Source organism: Prosopis cineraria, unplaced genomic scaffold (assembly GCF_029017545.1).
Source record: "Prosopis cineraria cultivar Desert tree isolate PC_DT_omini unplaced genomic scaffold, ASM2901754v1 PC12, whole genome shotgun sequence".
In the NCBI taxonomy this organism is placed as follows: Eukaryota; Viridiplantae; Streptophyta; class Magnoliopsida; order Fabales; family Fabaceae; genus Prosopis; species Prosopis cineraria.
The window spans coordinates 19927338-19951681 of record NW_026555343.1 but is presented as its reverse complement, the minus strand read 5'-3'; the positions used below and the strand labels follow the sequence as shown (position 1 = coordinate 19951681).

Sequence of the window (24344 nt, the reverse complement as noted above, 5' to 3'; positions counted from 1 at the left end):
TAAAGAGCCTACTTCTACTTCAACACCTGCTATAACGGATCAACAACAAGAAACTTTGACAAGAATTGGCAAAGACTTATCCAATGATGGTAGCAACGTGCCTCCTAGTGAAGTATCAAAGATGAAAAACTTTTGAGCCCTGAGCATCAATCTATATTCAACCAATACTTCTCCTCTACTATGGTGGTCACATGCCATTGCACTAAATATGATTCTTTTGTCAAAACTCATAACTTTAATATAGATAAATATTTGTATGACTACAAAGGACTACTGAAAACTCAATCTCTCATGCTCAGCAAAAGTAGTGAAGGCCTTCTATACTAGCTTTGGATGGGATAAGCAAAAGAAGACTTACAAGGCTAATGTTCAAAAATGTCCAATGTACTTCACTCCAAGGAGTTTAAGACATATACTTGGTCTTGAAGTAAGGGGTCTGGAGATTCAAGAGTTTGATCATGCCAATTAAAAGAATGCTCCTAGACAACTCATAAATGAAGAGAAGTACAAAGCAATAATGATGACAGAACATGTACCTAAAGAGGCTATAAAGCCTGGTTTCATCTTCAGACTAACTTCATTCCCTTTCAAGCATCGAATGTTGGCATACATGGTAGCAAGGTTCTTTCTCAATAAAAAGGATAGCCTTTAACACCTGTACTAAATTTGAGACTGAGTTCCCCACTAAAATCATAAAGAAGTAAAGGATCAATATGTATCACTACATATTGACTAAAATGCTGTACGTTTCCAAAGTTGACACTAAGAGGAAGAAGGAACAGATGAAAGATTGAAATCTCTATTTCGTATCAATTGTATTAGCTATACTAAAGAGATTTCAAGTTAAATACATTGAAGGAGCAATGCTTGAGCCAAAAGAATTTAAGGACACTGCTCTCTACAAAATGAAGTTCAAGTTAGAAGGGAACATCTTTGTTCCAAAGGAGGAAGAAGATCTTGTTGATCCTATTATAGCAAGAAAGAAAAGGAAGTTACATAAGAAAGCTACTAGTGGAACATTAAAAGTTGTTAGAGCATCTTCATCTTAGCCCCCTCTCCAGATGCCTACTCTACCTGAAATTGAAGGAAAGTTTGAGCAGGCTGTAGTGCATCTCAAAAATGACATCAAAGGGCTTGGTAACATGATGCTATATCTAAATGGCAAACTGAACAGAATTATAGATCACCTTAGGATCTCAAAGACACAAGGAGGAACTGCTAGAAAAGAAGATGAGGGTAGTCCTTTAAGATTTAGAGAAGGTTTGGTGCACACAGTAGATTCCTCCTCAACCTCTAAAACACACTCTGATCCACGCCATTTACCCTTCCGAATGCCTTCACTAGTTGATCTTTCTTTTCAAGAGCAAGAAAATATTCTTTCTTAAAGAGATCAAGGATCTTCCATCTGTCTTCAATAGGAATGCCAGCCTCTAAACTCCCAACCTAAATATCACAACCATTATACTACCTCAAAGCTTATTCATCCTTTTGATGGCATGCCATGTCTTCATATCTCCTCTCCACCAAAATCCTCAGACACAACCAAAACTACAGAAGCACCTTCCTTTGAGGAATTATTTGAGGATATTGATGATATGAGTCTTACCAAATTTGTTGGTAAACTCACCCAACACCTTCGAGAGCCTGCCACACCTTTATCCTTGCCTATGCCTATGGCCTCTCTACCATTTCCTCTGCACAATCAGTAACAAAAAATTTCAAGAGAAAGAAATCCATACCTAAACACAGACAAACCAAGCCTTCTCTCTGCCAAACTGTTGAGGAGCCCATTATTAAAGAACTTGAGGATCAAGGACCTAAAGATCAACCTCAGTACTATCAAGCTCCTTTTCCTCCAAGAAGGGCAAGTTGAGGATGCTACTCTAGATTCATCTCCATCCCTTCCTCGAGCTGCTGATGCCTCAAATGAAGCATTGGATCTTATTCCACCTATGGATCCAAATAATTCTTCCACCTGGGTAATTGTTCTATCAACTCCTACCTTAAATCAAAATTTTTTGTCTGATAGAGAAATCTTAGAAGCTCATCTCAGATATCTAGTTTCCTTTCTGTTGAGATGGGCTACATCTTTTTGATGATGCCAAAAGAGGAGAAGACATGAGTAGAGAGATAGGCTAAGTTTAAGGGGGAGTTATGTAATTAAGACCTTAGGAAGAAAATTATCTTCGATGATATAACTGTAATATTTTCTGTTATAAACAAAATTTTATGTTTTTCATTCATATGATTCAATCTCTTTACTTAATTGTGCACTTTTATCTTTTAAATCTCTTATATCAATTTAAGGGAAAGTTTTATATTAAATAGAACTAAGAACCTTGATCTTAAGGTTTTGTCATCATCAAAAAGGGGGAGATTATTAGATCATGTGTTTTGATGATTACAAAACAAAGAGAAGAGATATTGTTTATGTATGCAGAATATAAAGAATCATGGATGAAGACAAAACCTGAAAAGCATGAAGAATGAAGAGAAGATGAAAAAGTTTAGGATAAGTATTTTTAAATTCTCTTAGATTCAATGTGAAAACTTAGAGAGCTTATTCACCTTTCTTAAATTATAAACGGATGCATCATATGTCTCTTTTATATGTATTAAGACTCATTTAAGTATGTTAAAGCTTGCAAACTTTGGCCCTCTTAGATATGGTTTTTCATAGAAAAAGTTTACATAGTTAAGAGGTAGTATCACGTGTGATTCTACAGGTTATTCATGAGTTTTTACATGTTAGACACACTAACTGCTAGATCACATGAGTGAGAAGAAGTATTTTTCATGCATGATTAAGCACTTGTATGGTATGCTTTATTTCTGCATGTAAAACCACGTGTGAAAGGCTTTAGTGTTTACACAAGTTTTAGCACCCGAGCTTTATTGAAATATAACTAAGTGCAAAACCACGTGTGAGACATTGATGGTATCACACATGATTTATCACTTGCTAGACATTCACACATTATTTTTGCTAAGTCCTAAAACCTCTCAAGCCAAGCTAAAATTATTTACATGTATGATCATTGATTCACAATTCATATCTCTTGATCATGCAAAATCTTGCTTGAAGTGTGTTGAGTTCCATGCATGAATATGCATCAAATAAGATTATATATCAGCACTTGCAATTTCATGCATGATAAGGATTTAGTTCCATACAAGTTTTGATCATATTAAAATGGCCTTGGCATTTTGCTAGCCATTTCATGCAAGAGAATGTAAAGGTTCCATGCATAATTTGTCACACAGAACTGATAATAGTTCTTGATATGCAAAACAACGCATGAGAGCAAGTGGTGTACTTACAAGTTTTAACACTTTGTTATGACAGTATATTCATAAGTGCAAAACCATGTAAGAGAGAAACATGGTACCACACGTGACTAAGCACACAGAATTGAATGATTATTCATGAATACAAAACCACGCAAGAGAAAAAACACGGTACCACACGTGATTAAGCCACAGAACTGAATAATCTTGCAAAAGTGCAAAATCACACGTGACAGAACAAGGTGTTCACATATGATTAGTCATATTTAGTTTTGTGAAACTCCTTAGTGCAAAAACACATGTGATTATGCCAGTTATTCATAAGAAAATGCACCAACAGATACAATCACCATTCTAATAATTTGTCAACTTTTAAAAACTATATAAGTGATTCATTTTGAACCAGAATAGAGACTAATGATCTTTGAACAAATATAATATCATTTGTACATTCAAAGAGCTTTCAAATTGTGATTTTACATATTACATTCATTCATTATTCTTGAAAAGAATTGTGAAAAGGCTCTCAAAGTTTTATAAGCTTTCATTTGTATTCATATCTACTCTTTTAGAGAGTTTATTGTAAAAATCTTTTGTCATCATCACATAAATCTTGAAAACGATTTTTCAAAGTGTTATAACAACTTGTTGGATTGTAGCAAGGTATGTTAAGTGATTCAAGACAAGGTTAGTCTTGAGAGTTGTACTATGATGGTAAGCACCTGTTGAAGCTTATGTTTTAGTTGAAAATCTCAAGTGTAATCTTGAGGACTGGACGTAGGCCAAGTTTATGGCTAAACCAATATAAATCTTGAGTGTGTAATCTTTTTCCTTCACTCCTTAACTCTTTACTCTTTTCAATTTCAAAAGGTTTTAAGTGTCACCTAATTTACCCCCTTCTTAGATGCCAACCTATCCTAACAACGTGATTGTTGGTGGCAAGATGAGCGATAATAGTGATGAGGGTGGAAGACAGTGATAGCTGGAGCAGGGATTTGAAGCTTCTAGCTCTCTCAACACTGACTCTGTTGTGTGCTCTTTGACTACCAACTCTATTGCGTGCATGTGTGCTCAAAACAAGGGAAAGGCAAGAAGAAAAATGGGAGAATTTCATTTATGGACCAAGGAAGTAACAAATCTTCAAGTGGGTCTCAAAAAATTTTAAAATATCAATTCAGTCTTATGAGACTAAATTGAAAATAAGTTGAAAGTAGAAAAGACCAAAATACCCTCAATTCAAATATTAAAAAAAACCAGCCAATATTGTTAGATCACCGTCGCCAATGATTGGAGCTTCGTCGGCGACGGCAACAACTAGACCTCCATTTCGTCGGCGACGGCAACAACTAGACCTCCATCATCAGAGCTTCGGCCACCAACTGGAGAATTATGGAGAATTAATTTCTCCAAAAGTGGTTAAGGTGGGTGTAGAACCCAAGACCCCTTAGTTCACCAAAATATTTTGGACCACCAAGCCACTCACCCCATTTAATCATATAATGCATAAAATTATATATATAATAAACCTTGTTTCCAAACCACTTGATTATTATGTTACTTGTTAATCATATAACTTTACTTGTTAATACCTTAACAGGACTTGTTAATTACTTAATTTTCCTTGTTAACCCTACAACTCCTGCAATAAAAATAAATTTTTTATTAATCACGTAACTATACTTATTAATACCTTAACAGGACTTGTCAATTACTTAACTCTCTTTGTTAAGTCCGTGACTCCCACAGCAGAGCTACATTACTTGTTAATCACATAATTTTCATTGTTAATACCTTAATAGGATTTGTTAATTACTTGAATTTACTTGTTAAATTCATGACTCCTTCAACTAAATTGTATTACTTATTAATCATGTAAATTTACTTGTTAATTACACAAGGATACTTGTTAATTGCATAGCTTGACTTGTTAATACCATAGCAAGACTTGTTTAACTACTGTTTCGAGAAATTAACCAAATTGCTTGTTAATTGCATAACCTTACTTGTTAATTCCTCAATAATACTTGTTAATTATCTATTGTCACTTGTTAAATGAATATATAATTTACATAAAAAATTGAGTTTGTCAGGTAACGAAAGCAATGACAGTCAGGTCTCCCTTATCAGTATTAAGCATACTTGTTAAAATATACTAGGCTTTAATTGTATAAGATTTTTTAAACTTCTAGTGTGATGAATACTGACATGGCATGAGATAGCTTTTTTATTTTTTTCTTAAATATGACTTTTTGTGATGACTTTTTACCCCTATTAAATATCTTAAAATAAATATAAAGTCATTATCAATAGGGATATTTAAAAAAAAAGTCAATGATTATACTTCAAAAGACTAAAAACGCCTTATATTTTTTAACGTTTAACTCCTCAAAGCATTATACTTTTGAATAGAGGGAGTATATATTATTTTATTATTTAAAATATATGAATATTAATTTGTTATACAGAGACATTTATTTGTAATATATGTCATTATGGAAGGGGGCTGGGAGTAGGAGACATGAGAAATGGAAGGGAAGGATTATTTCCTCGAGGGAAGAAAAGGTGAGAGTGAAATTATAGGGTAAGTAGGTGACAGGTTATGCTTATTTGTTTTTTAGAAAAATCTTTTATTACACAACTTCGCTTAGTGTAAACCAAGTTGTGTGTTAGAATATTTTTAAAAATTGGTTTGGTTGATGTCAATTTTTAAATTTATAGGAGATGAATAAATATTTTGTATAGTTTTTATTTTTTGTTTTAACATCTGAGTAAATTGGCCTGACATGACAGTCGTCCCATGTATAATCAGCAAAGTCAAATATTCCCTTTTATGTCTAACAGAAAGCAAACTCATAATCTAGTTCAATAATACCGAGAAATTTTGAGATGTGGGACATTGGCACATGTATATAGGGGTGTTCATAGGTTCGGTTTGGTTTGGTTTTGGGCAAAAACCAAACCGAACCGAACCAATCGGTTTACTTATTAATGGGACCTTATCGGTTTTTGTTATAATCGGTTTGGTTCAGGTTTTATGTTCGGTTTGGTTCGGTTTGGTTAATGTTTAGATCAAGTTTTAATGAATTTATTTATTTATTTTTCTTTTTTATCCATATTCATTAAACCTAATTTTTTTGACTCCTTTTTTTATAAATAGAGGCATAAAAATATAATAAAATTTTAATATGATAACAATAATTAATCATAAAAATTGATATTAGTAATAGTATTTAGAATTAAAATTATTTAATGTTATGAATTTTTATTCAGGTCATTTAAAAATATTTATCTACATATCTATATTTTAACATGTAATATATAACGAAAAATAACTATAAAAAATTCTAAACAAAATGTTTCTTGTAAATAAATTGAATATATGAAACTTTTGGTTTAAGTCTTTTTGTGTGGACAAAACTAGAGGACAAATATCCTCGAAAGCAACATGGGGGAGGAACAAAATTAAACGAGTCAGGAAGCTAGGGCACATTTATTATATACTTATACTGTAATTTAGAACAACATATCCAACAGACCAACACCCATCATGGTCTATGTTTATCATTCTTTCTCTATTTTTAACATTTTAGCTTTCCAAGTTTATAATATAGTTGTCAATATAATGTAATCTCTTATTCTCTTTCCATTATGGCAAATCCTTGTCATCATTGTTTTCTTTTTCACTTTCTCACGTTGACACTAACTCATCTTGTTTTTTCCATTCTTACAGTGATGAAAACGACAGGCAACAATGAGGCCAAGCCTTTGATTATGAGCCGGAAGTTTGTGAAAATAAAAAAGAACATGTTAATCATTGACTTCCTTCAAGGTGTGCATGTGATAAGCCAATAATTATTCAAACATAGAGAAAGCAAAAAGTTGCCAAGTGTTGCTGTCTTAATCTAAAGCAATAAGATGATACTAATTGTTAGATTCTCATTTCTTAACACATACAATTTATATAACCTCATGTCTTTAGCAATCATTTCTCAATATCATAATATCTATCATAATATTCACTTAAACTATACCAAATGTCTAGCATTCCAAAAAAAAATTGACATATTTAATTACAACTTGTCCTTAAACTAAAAAGAGACATTCATATGCTTGAAATTATCCAAAAAAAAATCATTCCATCTCAAGCATCAATCAATTGTTATATGAGGCATAACACCTGAAATGAAGGAAGAAAACAAGTCAATATCCAAATAAAAAGAATAATTTTATGACAAATAAAATAATTGACACATATATACTATATAGTACATTAGTACTTACATATACAAAAAGAGGTTAGAAGATCTTGATAGCTAATTATCATCATCTTCATTCAAAGTGACAACACCAAGATCTATAATAATAAAACAAATTATCAAAGCAATAAATAATCTAATAAATAATTAAACTAAATAAATATCACTTTCAATTTATAAAAATATTACCAATTACATATACAAAAAGAGGTTAGAAGATCTTGATAGCTAATTATCATCATCTTCATTTAAAGTGACAACACCAAGATCTATAATAATAAAACAAATTGTCAAAGCAATGAATAATCTAATAAATAATTAAACTAAATAAACATCACTTTCAATTGTAAAAATATTACCAATTTCTATTTTCTCAATTTCATCCACCTTCTCTTCAACATCACTTGCTAATGGAGTAGATCGAAACCAATTATTTGCACAAATAAGGGCTTCCACTGTCTTGATACCCAATGAACATCTATACTCATTTAGTATACGACCCCCAGTGCTGAAAGCAGATTCAGAAGCTACAGTGGAGATAGGCATGGCTAATACATCCCTAGCAATTTGTCCAATGACAGGATATTTAGATGAATTCACTTTCCACCAATTAAGTATGTCAAATTTGGGATTTGTTTTTTCTCTAGTCTCCATCAAGTAGAGGTCCAACTCTGATTGATTTTCAACATTATCATCTTCATTCATAACTTTATCAAACTCCATTGCAAATGAATCTTTTTCACCATCATCATAGGAAACACCTTCCTTCACTTGGGATTGAGTATTGGTTGAACTTTTTTTAAGGCCATGAAAAGACTTGTATCTATCATATATCTTGAAAAGCAACTCTTTCACCTGCCTAGTGAAACATTCAGCCATATCTTCATCGTAGAGTTTTTTCAAACTCCACTCCACAAATTTCAACTTGTACCTAGGATCAAGTACCACAGCTATAAAGATCATCATATTCAAATTATCAACATTCCCCCAATACTTGTCATGTTTTTGTTTCATCTTCCTTGCCATTGAATTCAACAAAGGATCATCACTTAGACACATATCATTCAAAGTCTTTACTACCAAGCAAAACTCATGAAAATATTGAGAAGATGTAACATACAATGAGCCAGAGACTTTTTTGGTGACATCAAAAAATATTTTCAAGAATTTGACAAAAACACGTGCATTTTCCCAATCCTTTATGGTTGGGGGTCCTTCCTTATCAATTGCAAAAGTAGTATCCTTTTCTTCTAATCTCTTGAATGCCTTTTGAAATTTCAAGGCACTTTCAAGCATCATGTAAGTAGAATTCCATCTTGTAGGACAATCTAACTTCACAATATCCTTTTCTTGAATTCTTGTTTGCTCTACACAAGACTTGAACTTTTGGAACCGTAATGGTGATGCACGAATATATCGAACTGCATTTCTAATTCTTGTTAAAGTATCACCAATCTCTTTCAACCCATCATTAACAACTAAATTCAAGATGTGCGCACAACATCTAACATGCATGTATTCTCCTTTCATAATGTGCCCATTCCAATCAAGTATCCTATCTTTAACATAAGATATAGCAGTGTCATTACTTGAGGCATTATCAACTGTAACTGTAAAAACTCTATCAATTCCCCAACTCAACAAACACTTCTCAATCAATTCACCAATAGTTTCACCTTTATGATCAGCAATTTGACAAAAGTTCAAAATTCTTTTATGCAATTTCCACTCATCATCAATGAAATGTCCAGTGAGGCATAAGTAATTCATATTTTGTAAAGATGTCCAGCAATCAGTGGTCAAACAAACACTTTATTTTGATTTACAAAATACATTCCTCAACTTAGCTTGTTCAGACAAGTAAAGACTCAAGCAATCTCTAGCTACTGTAGTACGTGATGGAAGGGGAAATAGAGGTTGTGCAATACTCATGAAATACTGAAAACCTTCATTCTCAACAAATTTAAAAGGCAACTCATCAACAATTATCATTCTAGCAAGAGCTTGCCTACAAGAATTAAGATCAAATGTCACCCCCTTCAAACTAGTTCCACAACCTTCTCCTTCTTCTTTTTTTTTTGGTTGGAAGGAAAGTTTAGGTTGTTTAGGATCTGTATCTCTAACACCAAATTTCTTGCATCTTTCTTCTAAATGTGTTGCCATGTTAGAAGTGCCATTTCTTTTTTTATGACAAGCATAATCAAAGCCACACCAATTACATGTGGCCCTTGGAAATTCAGGATCACAACCCTCCATCAAAGTAAAATGACTCCATACCCAAGATTCAGGTCTAGTTGGTTTTCTTTTACCTGTAACTTTTGAATTTTCTGGTTGCTTTTCACCTTTGTCTTTCTCTTGCTCTTGATCGTTCTGTTGCTCTTTCTCTTTCTCTTTTTGTTGATTTGAATCCATAGTTACATGAGCATTGTTAATCAATTCCGGCTTGTTATTCTTAGGTTGCTCATCATCATCATGAACATCCATCAACTCCATATATGTTTCTTGCTGAAAAAACATAAGCAATTATATCAATCAAATATGATACTAAATGCTTTTTGTAAAAAAAAAATACTATATAAAACATTTACCTCATTTTCACTCATATTGAAACTCTAGGATATGCACTATGCAAGTGGCCTCTCAAGAAAGACAAATAATCCTGCATTATATTATGAAAGGAAAGATAATTTAATAAAGTAAATTAAATTAAGTTGTTCTATTAAAAAGACAATATGCTATCCTCTTTATTAAAAAAGTTAAAAATTATGTTTACTCTATTACCTATTGTATATTTGTATTCATGTGCATATCATTGATATGATATCAAAACAAAACAAGTGGTCCCTCTTGGTCTCTTTGCTCTACCGGTCTACCCCACAGTCACACTTACTTATATTGTTTTAAAATCAAAGTAATAATCTTTTATCAATTGCAGAGCAAGTCAACCTAATTAGGAAACAATCTTTGATCAACAAACGCATCATATAACTTATAAATCTAAGTCAACCTAAACACCAAAATAAGAATAAGAATAGTGGCAAGGCAATCAGGCAACGGTTAGGATTAGGAAACAAGATTATTACACCAACCGAAGCTCCAGAGTCCAGGCAACTGAGATAGGGAAGTAAAATGCAGAAAGTGATTCAGACTGTGGCTCGAACCTGGAAGAGTGGAAGTGGAACTGTAGAAGCTGAACTCGAGTAGACTCTGTTTTGGGACGCCGTGAGTGGCTGACGGCAGAAAGTGAAAACCGAACTTGAGTAGCCGACTTGGAATTGTAGAACCTGTGTGAGTGTGCGCGACTTGGAAGTGGAACTGCAGAAAGTGAAAACCGAACTTGAGTAGCCGACGGTGAACTCTGTTCTGTGACAAACTCTTTGGTCTGCAACGCTGTGAGTGACCGACGAGCGACGGCTGTGGCTTGTGTGCAATGCTGTGAGTGGCCGACGACTGTGGCTTGTGTGTGACTTGGGTACTGGACTTTGCGTTCGTGTCCGTCGTCGGTCGTCTAAGACTGACTCTGTCTATCTCTGGCTCTGCGTCGTCTTTGGCTTGGTTCTGAGGTTCTCTGCAGTCTGTGTGTGTCTATCTATGTGATGCGTATTGTGCAAGCCTGGCTCAAGCATTAAGGAAACCTAAACCTAAAGTGTGAGCCACACGTAAGGGAAGGCAGGTCGTGAGTCGTTTGTGTCTTCGTGAGTCGTGACTCTCTAGGCCAGACTGAAGCTGAACCACTCCGTGACGTGATGAATCCGTGACCGTGAGGACTGAGGCGTGAGCGTGAGCATGACGTGAACTCGTGAAGTTTGGTCTGACTGAGCCTAATGGTCTCTCCTGATCTCATTTGGGCTTGGGAAGTGGGCTACTAATTATTTATTGGGTAATGGGCTGGGTAAGGCATAAGGGGGTTTGGGTTTATTTGGATTGAAATTAAGGTTAGATATTTTATAAATAAATAAATAATATTTTGTTAATCAGGTCTGGTTCAGGTCTGGTTCGGTTTTTAATTTTCAAAACCGAAACCTGAACCAAACCATTCGGTTTCCTTATCCTAAAAACCGAAGCAGACTTGATTGTTGATCGGTTTTGATCGGTTCCTTTCGGTTTGGGTTGGTTTGGATCGGTCCGTTCGGTTTGGATCGGTTTTGAACACCCTTACATGTATAGACATTATTAGAGTAATTAATGTCTATGGGATGGAGATCTACAGTACATGCAAGCACGTGCGCGCACACATATATGTATATTAATAAATAATAATACATGTTTTCATTGTACGTAGGTATTCTATTATGGGAACAAATCTTATTTAAATCACAGTCAAACATTAAATATAAACACTATTTTTTATAAAAATTTAAATATTTATTCATTGATCATTATAAGGGACTAATCCCTCTTGCTGTGTTAGATCTAAACCAATTAAATATGTTTAACAACTTTATTTTTTAAACAAAGTCACTTTTAGACAAAGTCTTATAGACTAGTAAATCTCATTAAATATATTTAATAACTTAATTTTTTAAAAAATAAAAATATAAACTTTCAAACATATCATTTATTTAATAACATTAAATCTATACTTAATTAATATTAAATAGAGAGAGATAAATGATAGTATTGGAATAAGTATATTTAATAAAAGCTTAATTTTTTCAAAGTATTTTATATTTTGAGATGATAAATCACTTTCAAAAGTATCTTATAATTTAAAACGGAGGGAGTATATATGTTGAGGTGATATTTAAAATACATTATTTTGAAAATTCAAAATTCAAGATAGATAGTTCTATGAATGGTTTTTCATGATGAATAATAAAATTTGTGACAGGGCATACGAGCAGCATAAATATTTTTTTTTAATACTCTTATCCTTATGTTCTTTTTCTCCTTTAATTTACCTTTAAAATATCAATGTTTCAGTTTAACCTTGATTAATTAGTCGCTCCAACTATATGTAATCCAATTAAACATAATTCAAACTTTGGAAGGTACAAATAAAATCTACCACAATTATAATATCTATTCAACTAATCTACTACGTACCGGCCTGTTTGCATGTCTCAGTAAAAAATATACAATTTGAATGGTGGCTGAGGTGGGGCCCATGCAGAGAAGACTTGGTTAGTGAAGGTCGTCGTCTTTAAATCCTTGGCTTGCCTTACTGTGGATCTCTTAGATCGATCTGTTTCCCCTTGTAGTTCTCTCCTTTTGCCAAAATTTGAATATACCGACGCCGTATGAGGAGCCAACGAACAGAAGCGTTTCTTAATTCAAAGGTATGATTTTACAATTCAAAGGTCAAATGTATGTTTTTACACATACATATCCCTCTTGCTCATCTTTCTGTCTCATTCTTTCAAAGCTACATTTCTCAGCGTTTTCTGCATTTGCTCTAGCCATTGCATTCTTGGGGCTTATATCCGTCTTACTTTTTGTTTTTGAATTTTTTGTTGTGTGTATATATGCTTTAATTTCATCTCGCTTATGATCCATTTTCCTAATTACATGCTTTGGTCGTCGGTGGACTAGATGATGATTTGGAATATGATAAAAGAGCAAATTGGTCCTTAACTATAAGTCTAAGAGCATTTGGTATTCCAAAGTCCAAACTCACTATTTGCACAATAGTGTTTCCCTTAAACTATTGAAAACAATGTAATATTACTCCTATCTCATTAACTAAAGTTAACTTTAACTATTAGTTGAATATAAAATAATATAAAAGGGCCTTAAAAATTACAAAAAATTGACCAATAAAATTTTCTATTATGTAATTTTTTTTGTTTTTTACTGTAATTTTTTGGTCCTTTTCTTTCATCAACCAATGACTAAAGTTAACTTTTATCAATATAGTAGGGGTCAAATTGCATAATTATAAAAAATAAGAGGAACATTGTACCAAAAATTAGTTTAGGATCTCAGACACTCCTAGAACTATAATTTAGGGACTGCTTTGCCATTTAACCTTTTAGAATATGCACATTTTAGTGTGAGTTTGGTTTAATTTTTAGTTCAGTAATTAAAGTACATTTGTAAACTTATGTTTAAATATTTTTTTCAAAAATTAGTTTATGGGTAAACTTTAGTTTGATTTCAAATAAACTTTCATATCAATATAATAAAAATGTCAACATAAAAATTTTCCTATTTTTCTAGAAAAGCAAACATGTTTTAATAAAAAAAACTACATATACTATATTTATTTATAAAAAGAAAAATCATGAGTAGCTCCTATCATTTTGTTGCGATCCTAAATACTTTTTCGCACTATTATTATCCATTTGCAAGTTGTTGTTGAGTAGAGCAATTAAGGCTAAGCCCGTTAGGCTGGCCCTTTTGAACTCAAAAAAACCTAAGGCTAGACCACTACTTTAGAGTGTAAAATGATAATTCAGACATAAAAGAGAAAACCCTAAAATAAAAGGGTTGGCCCTATGCCCTTTTATAATTTTTTTTAAAATTTTAATATTAAAAAAATTAAATATTATACTAATTTTAAAACCATAGCCTCATTTCACGGGGATGAAGAAGGAATATATAAAAAATTTAATATCTTTGCCATTGTTGAGACTCCATAAAGAGAAGAATGGAATTATATTGATGTTGATGATAATTAAAATCATCAAGATTTAGTAAATGATGGTAGCAATGTCTGATTGTTATTAGTGTTGATTTTGTGATGCTATTTTTTATTAGACTTAAAATTTATTTTTATAAATTTAATGTTATGTGTAACAACTTTTTTGAAATTTTAAATATGTTTTTATTTTTAAATTAAAAAATAAAAATATATATGGAGCTGAGGCCTTGAGGGACAACCCTTCAACCCCGAGGGCTAAGGCCGCGCTGACCAAAATGAAGCCTTGAGATATAATTTAGGCTTTATAGGGCTAATCTGTTTAGACCCTGGCTCTTCAAGGGTTGACCCTTTAGGGCTAAGCTGGCCTAATTGACATCTCTATATTTGAGTAGGAAGATATTGTTGTTTGACCCAAAAAAAAAAAAGGATCCATTGTTGGCTCTTTTTTGTCTTTAGATTTTAACCCCCCTTGGCAAAGAATAAGTTGGTTTCTTTTCGCAATAATATATACACCAGTAGTTTTCTTTTTTTTTTTTTTTTGCTTTTTCCTTTTGGTGAAATAAATCAGTAGTTTTCTATCAAACTACTAAACACTACTAGAAAACAGGTGATTGTATTTAGATTGCTCCGTCGTTAACCATGTAATTTATAATTTTATAATTTTTGTATTATGATAAATATAAAATATAAATATAAATTAAAAACTTTAAATTTGAACCATCTAAATTAAATAGTGATGGTCCAAGTTTCATCAAGAGTAACATGATATGAGCACTAAAGATGAACCCATGGTTTAGTTTTTGTTTGAAATCAATAATCATAAATGTTTGAACTACCTAGTTTAATTTGGAAGTGAAAAAATGTTTTTTACATTAGATTTAAGTGTAAAAAGGGTCAATGGCACTTAAAAGCGCTCCACTAAAAGCATATTCGCAGTTTGAGTGATCTCAGTAAATCCTGAATTATGTAGTGTTAGTTCCAAGGGATTTTAATGAAATTAAAAATTAAATTACATTTATTAAAAATTCTATCTTTCATTTTTTTTTTTAAAAAGTCCTCCTACTTCCACCATGGCCGTCGACAACGATGCCGGCACTAGAGCCATTGTCAAGCATTTCCAAAACAAATTTTACCATTGTGCCATGTGCCCTACTTATTATTATAAATTAAAACAAATTGTCAGATATTATACAAAGTTGAAATATTGAATACAGTCATTACTAAGTTCACTATAAGGGTTCACAACATTAAGAATAGTACTAGTACCTTTTAAAATTAACAATCCCTTTTTGATAGGACATAGTCAATAATAATTAGTCTATAAAGATCCATAACTAATCATTATAAAAAAATTTAATTGGGAGAGTACCTTACAATATCTTGAATAAAATTTCTTTTAACAGAAAAACATCTTGGCACACTTAACAAAATTAGTGAATTTTAGTTAGTTATTAATAACTGTTTAATACATTTTCCGAATTTGCCAATAATGCAATATTCTATATATTAGGAATAATGAGTTGTTAACTTTAAAAGAGAACTTTTTTTTAATCAGTTTAGAGAGCACTTGTTAATTCTCTATAATAATGTTGTGAATCATTATAAATTAATTTCCATTTTTTTAATGAAACTGAAAAGAAGGGAGTTTTAGTAATAATGTACTTGTTAATTCTCTATAATAATGTTGTGAATCATTATAAATTAGTTGCTATTTTTTTAATGAAACTGAAAAGAAGGGAATTTTATTAATAATGTACTTTGATTTTATTTTAATTAATTGCCAACAATTTTATGAAAATAGTTAACATTTTTTTTAAAATCCGTTTTTGCTAAAAAAAATTAATTTATCCCTCTGTAAACTAAAAACCGTAAGTAAATTATTAATTTATTATTTGTAACATGGTTTTAATTATCAGAATATCCATGTTGGATGGATCAAATCAAAGTCAGGGTCCAAGACATCAATTATATTCAATCGTGTCTTTAATGAATTTTAAAGACTACCTGTTTAATGAATTCAATCGTATCCTATTGGCATTGACGCTCTGAATATTTTGTAAATGTGCACCAATAAAATTAACTTCAATAAGACTCGGTAACGATATGCCTGGAACCAACAAATAAAAATTAAAAGGGAATTTCATTAAGTTTCACATTTCTAAATCAACAGTTCATTATGACTATATATGTTGGTAATAGTATATTACATTTTGGACCTTCTGTCCTTTTTACGTGCTCACCATGGCAAGCAGTTGATTAAATACAATCTTAGCTTAAACTGAAGAGAAACAGAGAATTATACAGTTATTGGACGGATAATGAAGACATAAACCTAGATATAAGATAATGGTGAATGACATGGACCATACGAAATATTTCTTCCTCCTATAAATAAATGTAATTATTAATTATTGATTAGGATCGACATTGGAAGAATGCCTGATGAAGCAACATTTCAAGATCATAAAGAGCGAGGTGATTGCAGTTGTCTATGTAAGCAAACCCCAAATCAAGAAAGCATGACGCGCAACAACTGAATTATGTATCTTATTCTATTTATAAGTTATTTTTAATATATTTTACTGGAATTAAAAAAATTTTAAAACTCATTAACTTTGTCTAAACTTTAATAAGTTCTTAACTTTAATTATATCAAATATATATTTTAATACTATATTTTTTCAATATTCAATAGAAGCTAAAAAAAATTTATAATAAAAATTTAATAACATAATTGACAAATAGAATTAAAAAAAATTTCCTACCTCACTAAATAAAACTGGAAAGAATATATAATCCAAATAAAAAACAAGAGTATAGGAAATCCGAGTAGGGAACCAATGGTTACGAGTAGTTGTCAAACTCTCGAGTTGACTCTACAAGTTTAATGTTTTTATGTTTTCAGCCTACAAAATCATGCCAACTCACTCATGAACTCAGATTAGATACAAACTCAATTAAACTCACGAGTTTATTTTAAATTTTATTGTTTTTATGTTTCTAACTTATAAAATCATGCCAACGAATTCATAAACTTGGACTAGATGCAAATTGGTTAAGCTTGTTGAGCTCATCAATTTTTTTTTAAATTGAGTGAATTAAATATATACTATGAAGAATTCAGTTTATAAAATTTATAAGACCTAATTCAAAGAAAAAAAACTTAAAATGAAAAAACTAATATTAATAAAAAAGAAAACAAAAATACCAAAAATAAGTTCCCTATTTTAAAATTTTTATATCTTGTATATGATAATTTATCAATGTAAATGGGTTTAATTTCAATCATTTATATTTTTAATATATTTAAATTAAATTACAATCATATTTTAGTAGCTATTTGTTAATAAAGGTAAACTCTTATGAGTTTATGATTCGAGTTTGTGATACAACTTTACATTTTTTTCACGAGTTTACTTAAACTCACAAATTTAATAACCTTGTTATGAGGATGGGTGGAAGAAGGTAGTACAGCTTGACATCAGCCATGTGGTGAAGAGGGAGAATGTTTTTCCAAGTGCAAAGCAATGTCTAAAACCGCGTTCATTTAATTATCTCTCTCAATATTGGAGGTAAAATATAAGGGAAAATCACAATCAAGGGCTCCTGAAGATAATCAATTACATTATAAGATCAAATAATTCTAATATTACTCTACATGACCAAAGTTACTATCTTTATTGTAAAAAGACAAAAAATACCCTTTGTATGTATATTATATAGTCTTTTAACAACAATTTCCATTCATGAAGAAAAAAATTTCATTCACATTTTAACAACAATCAACTCTAAAAATTTAACTTAATAGTAGAGAAGAATAAGTGTTGTGATTTGGTGAACCTATTCGAGAAAAAATAAGTCTCATTTTCATTCTAGTAACAACCAATTCTCTTATTAATAACTCCAAAAAATTAGCTTAGTGGTTAAGAGAAATAACTGTTGTAATTCAATAAACAAGTCTTTATTAAAAAAAAATAAGTTTCATTTTCATTATAATAACAATCAATTCGTTCATTTACAATTACAAAACATTAATTTGGTAGAGAAATTTTTATAAATTGGTGAACAAGTTTCCATTTGAGAAAAAACTAGTCTAATTTCTATTTTAACAATAATTAATTCCCTCTCACAACAAAAATATATCAGGATAGTTTTATTTTTTAACAATAAACTTCAATTATATTTGGGTCTTTTGGTTCTACAAAGTAATATTAGAATCATTTGATTTTGTAGCGTAATTAATTGTCTTCAATGTTCTGTGATTGTGATTTTCCCAAAATAGGAAGAATGACAAGTAAGGAGTTTGTAAGAATATTAATGCTGAATTAGAAATTTCAGTGCTAAAATATGGGAAAAGGAGTACCGTCAAAAATTTTAATTTAATATTAATATTCTTACAAGGTTTTTACTTGTCATTCTCCCTATTGTGATTACTTTATAATAATTTGGTTTTTTTTTGGTCAAATGCTTTATAATAATTTCAAAATATATTTATTGACTAAAAAATAGTCATTGTCAAAGCTCGAGTCTATGTAATTTTTTAATCATTTTTTTATAACATGTTTGCTTTCTGAAAAAAAAAGGAGTTATTTTAAATAAAATCGTGTAGTGAACCTCTTATTTATGAGATCTGGAGGAAAGGTTGCTTTCTTTAGCAAAGCACTCAAAGAAAGACAAGGCTTTATTTGGATATAAATTTTTCCATTGGAAAAGTACTTTTAGTATGACATCTAAACGACGTGGATATTGTTTGGATATTTATTATGATGATTTGAATGGTTATTGGATATTTAACTAAAGTTCATTTCACAAACAAAGTTTTGAGTAGCTTTTAACTTTGAATCGTGAATCGGTGTTAATTTCAATTTGTTTCCATATTGTTGAAACAACTTTTAATTTACCAATATAATTTTTGAAAAAAAAAAACATATTCAAACATAAATTAATTTCTTTATTTTATATATGACTATATGAGTACCAGAACTTGAATTGTATAAAATCTAAATTGCGTATATGGCTCTGTAATTTGTCGGATCCCTATTTCCCCGTTTCCGATAAGTAACAGAACAGTGTAGAATGTGAAAGCAAGTACACAATGAGAGTGTTTTAAATAAGCCAAATGTTATATTTATTACAATCAATAGCACACTTGAAAAGATGTAAAAAATTTTAGAAAATTAAGATTATAACCAATTTTTTTAAAAATATAAATTAGTTAATAATGACTTATATTATAATTTAAAGGTAGTATTTTGTTAGTTGACTGAACTTTATGCATACTTCCCTGTCTCTATTATAAAGAACGTCTAATCACCTCATCAAAAGTAACTGCATCATTAATCCACTAGTCCTTCTAGTCTTTCTTAATTTTGAATTGGTTCCTTTTAAATTATTTTATTTTAATCGAGTCTTTATCGTCTGAATGATTAAATATTCTAGCTAGTCTCTGAAAGTTAATATCTTTGAATTTTTTTCTTTTTACAAAAATGAAATTAACAACTCTAATATTTTTATCTAAACATTATATATTAATTTTATATTAATTACATAATTTTGAGAACTCAATTTATGTGAGCTCTCCCTTATTTTATATATGAATACCAGAACTTGCATTGTTTGTAATTTGTTGAGAAAAATTACCAACCATTTGTTTTGCTCTGCAGTGTGCATGTAGAATTAAGGCTGTCTAATTTGTTGGATCCCTATCTCCCATGAAGAACAGAACAGTGTAGAATGTGAACGCAAGGGCACAATAAAAGTATTTTAAATAAGTCAAATATTATATTTATTATAACAAAATGGAAAAGATGTGAACATTTTCAAAAAATCAAGACCTTGACCAACTTTTTTTTTTTAAGAAACATAAATTAATTAACAATTCTCCAACACATCTAACTAAGAAAAAGAATTGTCATGAAAGCGACTCAGCTAGTTATTTCCAGAATAAGAAGGAGCTGGAATATCCGAATATGCTTGCTAGCATATTGACTCTTATATTTTTATTAAAAGATTATGTATCAATTTTAGAATTAATTACCAAATTTTTATAACTCAATTTATATAATTAGTTTATGTCTTCTAACTAACTTCTATGCGTATAGAATTTTCATGAAACATTTAATGAAAATGTAAACATGGTATTAAATCAAAATTTCTATAAATTTTAAAAGTGTCTCCTAGAAATATAAAAGAAAGAAAATTACGGAGCAATAGTGAAAAGAGATAGAGGCACAGTGGCACACCCTACTTGGCATATATTCTTTTTTAATTTCTGTTATATCTCACAATTCAATTGTATTTCAGATTGCATGAACGAGCCATTTCCATTGGAGGAACAAAATAGCACAATATTGAAGCTTAAGGGTCAGAATGTTAAAGTCAGTGGAGGAAAAAAGAAAAAACAAAACCAAACAAGAAGTGAAGCTGACATGAATTTGGCGGCGATGAGTTTGTGGATAAGTACAAGAGAATAAAAACCCCCATGTGACAATAAATATTTATGTTGTGTGCGACCGTCATAAATATTCGTCAACATAGAGGTAATCGGTCAGCTTCCCTAAGTTAGTTTGATCTGCTCGTATTCCTCAAGGAAGAACAGTCAGCCACACGTGTTCCTCAATGTCTTGGTTGACTACTAACAAGAACCTGCAAAGAGTAAATACATGTTTGCTTTCAGTGGCGGAACTTCGTTTTCGTTATATGTATGTTGAAGGCTTTAGCAAGCACTGGTTATAGCAAGGAATGGTACAGGGGTGTGAAATTGTGTCCTTCACTCCTCAACGTTAATGGGCTCCACTATACTCTCTCTCTCTCTCTCTCTCTCGATATATATATATATATATGTATTCTTTCCTCTTCACTATTTATGCATACACACTTTTCTTATGTTTAAACAGAAATAAAATACATAATTTCCCGGTTTATTAAAAGTTTTATGGTTTATTAAATCTTCACTGCTTCTAAAAATAAAAATAATAGTTAGCGTTAATTAAAACTTTAAATTTTACTAAAAAATATTAACATATTTTTAGTTATACTCTCATTAAATACCTTCTATAAAAGCCTTAATAATAATAATAATAATTAAAAATTTAATTCATAATTTAAAAAAATAATAAATAAAATAGGGGCATAGTTGAAAACAAGTATAAAAATTATTTAATGCTATATATTTTGAATCAAATAAAGTTATTAAAAATGTTTTATACTATGATGGAAATTAAAGAGGGCACGTTGAGTGCCCAGTCCGGGCTCAGTACAATCATTGATTTGCCTTGAGTGACGCGGAATCCTGCTATTAGGTGGAATCTTCCGAGCAGCTTCTTTTTGGAGCGTGGATTTGATGGTTATTAGGTTGGATTTGGCACTTCTTACTTAAGAAGGTAGAAACTTATCCTAAACTACCAACCTCTCAATTTTCCTTCATTTCCATCATCTCACTACCATCTCGTCCTTCACTTCTTCAAACTCGCCCCTCATCTCTTCCATTCTCAAGCTTTCCTTCGCTTCTCCTCTCTCCATCTCCTCCCTCTCTAACATTCCATCATCTACTCCGATCACCATTCCCTCATTTCCGACAACTTCAATTCATGTCAATGCCTCACCCTCACGATGGTGTTCAAGCCAGCCACTACCTCGTGGGGGAGTCTAAGCCCACTGCACCTAGCTTCGACATTCTTATGACACCTCTACATCAGCCCTTGCAATTTTATCATCATCTGCTCCAACTACAAATCCTTCCTGATGGACCCCATGGCACGGGTGACCTAGCATTAATGGCAACAAAGCTTGAGGATGGTAATCATGAGCATGGTGACATAGAAAGAGCCCAATACTTTCAATCCAACGTACCTAAAGACCCATTACAATATATTGGAGGTCCAATGACAAGAGCCCAAACTAAAGCCATGAAGCAAGCCTTGTTCAGTCTTGTGCAAGAAGTTCAAGAGCTTGGAGAGCATTGGGGCACTCCTCTCAAGCCCAAAGGAGAGCATCTATACATGTATAATTTATTTAAGATCCAAACTCATGAAGAGTCAAGCCCAAGAGATGCTGACGTTAGCCCAATGCAAGGAAGACTACAAGTTGAGCCTCTTGCAAGCAAGGAGGCATGAAACCCTAGTAAAGAAATCAAGGGTGGTGTGATTTTAAATCATTTATGATCCCTTGATTATCTCCTAAATTATTTCCTATTTTAATGGTCCTTTAATTTAATTTTCTATTTTAAGTCTAGTTAAAGGTTAGAATTAATTATAGTATTAATTTCTAAGTTTTATAATCTCATAATTTTAGGATCACATCTCCTAAATTATGTGGCTGAATATTTTATCACTATTTTATATTATTTCTCCTTTTAGTATTAGGAAATTAGGGTTTTAATTTTAGGAAATATTCTTTTCTATGAGCCTATATAAATTAGGCATGCTACCTATTGTAAACAACACAGAAGTTGAATGAAATTATTCATTTTAGAGTTTATAACTCTTGTGAGCCTTAGTGCTTTGTGGTGGCATCCTGTGTGAGAAACAGACGTGATCAAGAATGTGATTAACTCTTGTGGTGTCTTCGAAGGTTGAGGTCCCTTGAGGCAGGTGCTCTAAAGGATCTTCTCCTTGATCATTATCCTATTATTTACTTCATACCTTTCTTTATTTCCATCATAAATTTTGTCCCTTTCCTTTTGTTCTTGTGTTTTTGTTGTTTTAGAGTTCTGTCCCTAAACTAGCACGATTCTGCTTCCGCGTCCCCTATCACTTCCTCTCCAACAACCTCACAGCCATTTTCAAGCAATCCATCAGGGACCTGCCCGTCCTATGGAAGCCAACGAGCCCCTTGCAGGGGAGATCGAGCCCATTTCACCCAGTTCCATCGTCGTCAGGAGACCTCTGAATCTGAATTTGATACTTGAGCCCATGTTCGACCCTCACCCCCAGGGACCCAGGGCCTTCGACCACCTCCTCGCACTCAGCTCCATCGTCCCGAGGACACGTCTTCTTCTACCTCATAGCCATGTTCAAACATACTACCAGGGGCTAGCCCATCCCATGGAAGTCGACGACCACATCACGGTAGAGTTTAAGCCCGATGCACCTGGTTCCGGCTCTGTCATCCTCAGGACACCTCTGATTCAACAACCGTAGCCTATGTTAATGTGGCATCCTGACAGCAGTGTTCAAGCATCCGGCCAAGGACCCCGTCCCATTGAGCTGATTAACAGGCCTCCAATGGAAGCCGATGACCCCCTCGTGGTGGAGTTCAAGCCCGATGCACCCGGGTTCAATCAACAAGGAACTCCAAGATTTATGGGAAGGTACTATGTTCTCGATTGTCTCTCCCTTGCTTTCACATTCTTCTTGATGCCCTTTATGGTTGCCCTAAACCGCATCTTGGGTAGTTTTTTCTCTCTCCCTTGCTTTCAGACTCTACCGTATTGTTTAATCTGCTCTTTTTCAGAGATCATAGACGATAGGGGTCCAACAAATTAACTTGCCAAAACTCTAAAGGCTTCCCACATTATTATCGTTTGGTTATTTGGAATCCTATAAATTAAACTTAAACCTCAGCAGCCTCTCTAACTCTCTGAGACATCTTCCCCTCTCCCTCATCCCCCGTAAGTTTTATTGTTTGGTTATTTAGATTGGTTCAACTTCTATTACAACTTATACACAAGACCAAACGTTTTTGAATGCATTTTATGTTATTAATCATTTTTCATCTTTTATTACATACAGGTCCTACAAGAAGCGACTGCATGCTGTCATAACGTTTCTGATTGTTACGTTCGAAGTTTACCTTGAAGTTGAGTACCAACCTAAAAAGAAATCCCCATTTGATGATCATCATGCAACCATTATGGTAGCCATTTTTGTCAACCTATGCCTCTATGCAGTGACTTTGATCGCAGAATTTAAACTTGAAAGTGAAGAGCCTTACCTTTCCATCATCAGAACCTTTGGTCCATTGTTCGGATTTCTTGTGGTTGTACTACATGTTTGGATCTTAATTCCATTGTTGGGCATCGTGGCATCCATCATATGGGGTGGCTTTACATTGAAAGCTACAATAACCTCTTTCCCAATGATCATGCAATGTGTTCATCAGGCATTCTCAGGTATCAGACAATGCTTCGTCTCAGAACCAAATCACCCTCTAGAGCCGGTAGTGTTATCTCGATCATCTGTGCAATCTGAAGTTGAATTCAGCATCCTTCTCTCAAT

The 24344-nt window shown here is 32.2% G+C and overlaps 1 pseudogene; it reads right to left on the bottom strand.

Annotated features, from left to right (window-relative positions):
• Positions 1–1293: 1293 nt before the first annotated feature.
• Positions 1294–21690, bottom strand: LOC129289178 (zinc finger BED domain-containing protein RICESLEEPER 2-like; annotated as a pseudogene).
• Between the last annotated feature and the right edge of the window lie 2654 nt (positions 21691–24344).